Source organism: Arachis stenosperma, chromosome 1 (assembly GCF_014773155.1).
Source record: "Arachis stenosperma cultivar V10309 chromosome 1, arast.V10309.gnm1.PFL2, whole genome shotgun sequence".
Classification (NCBI taxonomy): Eukaryota; Viridiplantae; Streptophyta; class Magnoliopsida; order Fabales; family Fabaceae; genus Arachis; species Arachis stenosperma.
In genome coordinates, this window is record NC_080377.1 from 47,003,030 (window position 1) to 47,008,633 (window position 5,604).

Sequence of the window (5,604 nt, forward strand, 5' to 3'; positions counted from 1 at the left end):
CCAAAAATATTTTATGTTTCTTGTTTGAGTCTAGTGTCTAATCTTAAGTTTGGTGTCTTGCATGCCTTGTTTATTTGATCTTGGTTCTATTTTCAAGTCAATAGTACAGGGGACTGAAGATTCAGAACATGCAGCAGAGGAATTACACAGAAAAAGCTGGGCGTTCAAAACGCCCAGTGAAGAAGGACAGACTGGCGTTTAAACGCCAGCTAGGGTACCTGGTTGGGCGTTTAACGCCCAAAAAGGTAGCATTTTGGGCGTTAAACGCCAGAATGGATACCATTCTGGGCGTTTAACGCCAGGATGGCACAAGGGGAGGGTTTTGTTTTCAAAATCAATTTTTTTCAAGTTTTCAAAGTTTTTCAAAATCAAATCTTTTTCAAATCATATCTTTTCAATCAAATGTTTTCAAAATCAATTTCTTTCCTTTTTTAAAGATACTTACTAACAATTAATGATTTGATTGAACATTTTAAGTATGTTGCCTTTTCTGTTGAGAAAGGTTTAATGTTTGAATCACATCTTTTCTTGTTAGGCAAGTCATTAATTTTTAAAATCAAATCTTTTTAAATTGTTTTCAAATCATATCTTTTCAATCATATCTTTTTAAAAACCATAACTTTTCAATCATATCTTTTTTAATCACATCTTTTTCAAAATAGTTTTCAAATCATATCTTTTTGATTTCTCATTTCAAAAATCTTTTTCAAAAATTTCTTGATCTCTTTCTCACTCTTGATTTTCGAAAATTAATTATTTTTTTTTTTAAAAAAAATGTTTTCAAAATACTTCACTTGATTTTCGAAAATTTCTTCCTCTCTTTCCACATCCTTCTATTTATGGAGTACCACTCCTTCTCAATGCACAATTCGAACTCTATCTAATTAAGTTCGAATTCTCTACTTCTTCCTTCTATTTTTCTGTACCTCTGACACCTCAAGGAATCTCTATACTGTGACATAGAGGATTCCATATTTTCTTGTTCTCTTCTCTTTCATATGAGCAGGAACAAAGACAAAGGCATTCTTGTTGAAGCTGACCCTGAACCTGAAAGGACCTTGAAGCGAAAGCTAAGAGAAGCTATGGCACAACTCTCTGTAGAGGACCTAACCGAATTCTTCAAAAGAGAAGAAGATATGGCAGCCGAAAACAACAACAATGCCAACAATGCAAGGAAGGTGCTGGGTGACTTTACTGCACCTACTCCCGACTTCTATGGGAGAAGCATCTCTATCCCTGCCATTGGAGCAAACAACTTTGAGCTTAAGCCTCAATTAGTTTCTCTAATGCAACAGAATTGCAAGTTCCATGGACTTCCATTAGAAGATCCTCATCAGTTTTTAGCTGAGTTCTTGCAAATATGTGACACAGTCAAGACTAATGGGGTTGACCCTGAGGTCTACAGACTGATGCTATTCCCTTTTGCAGTAAGAGACAGAGCTAGATTATGGTTGGACTCTCAACCTAAAGAAAGCCTGGACTCTTGGGAAAAGCTAGTCAATGCCTTCTTGGCAAAGTTCTTTCCACCTCAAAAATTGAGTAAGCTTAGGGTGGAAGTCCAAACCTTCAGACAGAAGGATGGAGAATCCCTCTATGAAGCTTGGGAAAGATACAAACAATTAATCAGAAAATGTCCTTCAGACATGCTTTCTGAATGGAGCATCATAGGCATTTTCTATGATGGTCTTTCTGAACTATCCAAGATGTCTTTGGATAGCTCTGCTGGAGGATCTCTTCATCTGAAGAAGACGCCTACAGAGGCTCAAGAACTCATTGAAATGGTTGCAAATAACCAATTCATGTACACTTCTGAAAGGAATCCTGTGAACAATGGGACAAGTCAGAAGAAAGGAGTTCTTGAGATTGATGCTCTGAATGCCATTTTGGCTCAGAACAAGATATTGACTCAACAAGTCAATTTGATTTCTCAAAGTCTGTCTGGAATGCAAAATGCACCAAGCAGTACTAAGGATGCTTCATCTGAAGAAGAAGCCTATGATCCTGAGAACCCTTCAATGGAAGAGGTGAATTACCTAGGAGAACCCTATGGAAACACCTATAATTCTTCATGGAGAAATCACCCAAATTTCTCATGGAAGAATCAAGAGAAACCTCAACAAGGTTTCAACAACAACAATGGTGGAAGAAACAGGTTTAGCAATGGCAAGCCTTTTCCATCATCTTCTCAGCAACAGACAGAGAATTCTAAGCAGAACCCCTCTGACTTAGCAACCATGGTCTCTGATCTAATCAAAACCACTCAAAGTTTCATGACTGAAACAAGGTCCTCCATTAGGAATTTGGAGGCACAAGTGGGACAGCTGAGCAAGAAAGTTACTGAACTCCCTCCTAGTACTCTCCCAAGTAATACAGAAGAAAATCCAAAAGGAGAGTGCAAAGCCATAACCATGGCCGAATCTGGAGAGAAGGGAGAGGAAGTGAACGCCACTGAGGAAGACCTCAATGGGCGTGCACCAACCTCCAATGAGTTCCCTAATGAGGAACCATGGGAATCTGAGGCTCAAAATGAGACCATAGAGATTCTATTGGACTTACTTCTGCCTTTCATGAGCTCTGATGAGTATTCCTCCTCTGAAGAGGATGAGTATGTCACTGAAGAGCAAGTTGCTAAATACCTTGGAGCAATCATGAAGCTAAATGACAAGTTATTTGGAAATGAGACTTGGGAGAATGAACCTCCTTTGCTCACCAAAGAACTGGATGACTTGTCTAGGCAGAAATTACCTCAAAAGAAATAAGATCCTGGGAAGTTTTCAATACCTTGTACCATAGGCACCATGACCTTCAAGAAGGCTCTGTGTGACTTAGGGTCAAGTGTAAACCTCATGCCTCTCTCTGTAATAGAGAAGCTAGGGATCTTTGAGGTACAAGCTGCAAGAATCTCACTGGAGATGGCAGACAATTCAAGAAAACAAGCTTATGGACTTGTAGAGGATGTTTTGGTGAAGATTGAAGACCATTACATCCCTACTGATTTCATAGTCCTAGAGACTGGGAAGTGCATGGATGAATCTATCATCCTTGGCAGACCCTTCCTAGCCACAGCAAAGGCTGTGATTGATGTTGATGGAGGTAAACTGATCATTCAAGTGAATGAAAAATCCTTTGTGTTTAAGGCTCAAGGATATCCCCCTGTCACCATGGAGAAGAAGCATGAAGAGCTTCTCTCAAATCAGAGGCAAACAGAGCCCCCACAGTCAAACTCTAAGTTTGGTGTTGGGAGGCCACAGCCAAACTCTAAGTTTGGTGTTGAACCCCCACATTCAAACTCTAAGTTTGGTGTTGGGAGGTTCCAACATTGCTCTGAGTATCTGTGAGGCTCCATGAGAGCCCTCTGTCAAGCTATTGACATTAAAGAAGCGCTTGTTGGGAGGCAACCCAATGTTATATTTTATCTATTTTCTTTTGTTATTTTTTGTTATTTTGTAGGTTGATGATCATAAGAAGACACAAAATCAATTGAAAAAAAAACAAAAACAGAATGAAAAACAGGAAGAAAAACAGCACACCCTGGAGGAAGAACCCACTGGCGTTTAAACGCCAGTGAGGCTAGCAGTTGGGCGTTTAACGCCCAGTCTGGCACCATTCTGGGCGTTTAACGCCAGAAAGGGGCACCAGACTGGCGTTAAACGCCAGAAAAGGGCAAGAACCTGGCGTTAAACGCCAGGAATGGGCACCAGCCCGGCGTTTAATGCCAGAAATGGCTCAAAACGTGATTTTGAATGCCACTTGGTGCAGGGATGACTTTTCCTTGACACCTCAGGATCTGTGGACCCCACATGATCCCCACCAACCCCACCACTTTCTCTCTTCTTCACCCATTCACCAATCACCTCAACTCCTCTTCCCCAAAAACCCTTCACCTATCAACTCCCATCTTTCTCTTCAAATTCAAACCACTTTCCCTCCCAAACCCACCCATAATGGCCGAACCCTATCCCCCCTCTCTCCTATAAATACCCTTCTTCACCCCTTCATCTTTACACAACCTAAACACCACTTCTCCCCCTCTTTGGCCGAACACAAAAGCCATTCCCTTCTTCCTCATTTCTTCTTCTTCTACTCTCTTCTTTCTTCTTTTGCTCGAGGATGAGCAAACCTTTTAAGTTTGGTGTGGTAAAAGCATTGCTTTTTGTTTTTCCATAACCATTTATGGCATCTAAGGCCGGAAAAACCTCTAGAAAGAGGAAAGGGAAGGCAAAAGCTTCCACCTCCGAGTCATGGGAGATGGATAGATTCATCTCAAGGGTTCATCAAGACCACTTCTATGAAGTTGTGGCCATGAAGAAGGGTCAACTTTGATCAAAAGGTTGGACCAAGTCCTCATAGATATCTGTGAAGAGGACGCCCAATGGAAGAGAAATTCAAGAGGGAAGCCGGTTCAACTGAGAAGGCATGACCTCAAGCCCATCACTAAGAAAAGGATGGAGCATACAAGAGACCCCTCTCATCATGAGAGAGGAGCAACAAAGACAAGGAAGAGACATTGAGGAGCTCAAGCACTCCATAGGATCTTCAAGAGGAAGAACAAGCCGCCATCACTAAGGTGGACCCGTTCTTTAATTTCCTTGTTCTTTGTTTTTCTGTTTTTTGAAATTTTCATGCTTATGTTTGTCTATGTTTGTGTCTTATGATCATTAGTGTCTTAGTGTCTATGCCTTAAAGCTATGAATATGAATCCATCACCTTTCTTAAATGAAAACTGTTTTTATTACAAAAGAACAAGAAGTACAGGATTTCGAATTCATCCTTAAAACTAGCTTAATTAGTTTGATGTGGTGACAATACTTTTTGTTTTCTGAATGTATGCTTGAACAGTGCATATGTCTTTTGAATTTGTTGTTCATGAATGTTAAAATTGTTGGCTCTTGAAAGAATGAAAAAAAAGGAGACATGTTACTGAGGATCTGAAAAATCATAAAAATGATTCTTGAAGCAAGAAAAAGCAGTGAATACAAAAAAAAAAAGAAGAGAAAGAGAAAAACGAAAAAGAAAAAAAAAGGAGAGAAAGAAAAAGAAAAGAAAAAGAAAGAAATAAAGTTGTGATCCAAGGCAAAAAGAGTGTGCTTAAGAACCCTGGACACCTCTAATTGGGGACTCTAGCAAAACTGAGTCACAATCTGAAAAGGTTCACCCAATTATGTGTCTGTGGCATGTATGTATCCGGTGGTAATACTGGAAGACAGAGTGCTTTGGGCCACGGCCAAGACTCATAAAGTAGCTGTGTTCAAGAATCATCATACTTAACTAAGAGAATCAATAACACTATCTGGATTCTGAGTTCCTAAAGAAGCCAATCATTCTGAATTTCAAGGGATAAAGTGAGATGCCAAAACTATTCGGAGGCAAAAAGCTACTAGTCCCGCTCATCTAATTTGGAGCTAAGTTTCATTGATAATTTGGAGTCTATAGTATATTCTCTTCTTTTTATCTTATTTGATTTTCAGTTGCTTGAGGACAAGCAACAATTTAAGTTTGGTGTTGTGATGAGCGGATAATTTGTACGCTTTTTGGCATTATTTTTAGTATGTTTTTAGTATGATCTAGTTAGTTTTTAGTATATTTTTATTAGTTTTTAGTTAA

The 5,604-nt window shown here is 39.5% G+C and overlaps 1 non-coding gene across 1 annotated transcript; it reads right to left on the reverse strand.

Moving 5' to 3' along the window:
* Nucleotides 1–1,541: 1,541 nt before the first annotated feature.
* On the reverse strand, nucleotides 1,542–1,649 carry LOC130953728 (small nucleolar RNA R71). The gene has a single exon (XR_009075894.1). It is a non-coding gene; the product is annotated as a small nucleolar RNA R71 (small nucleolar RNA).
* Nucleotides 1,650–5,604: the final 3,955 nt, after the last annotated feature.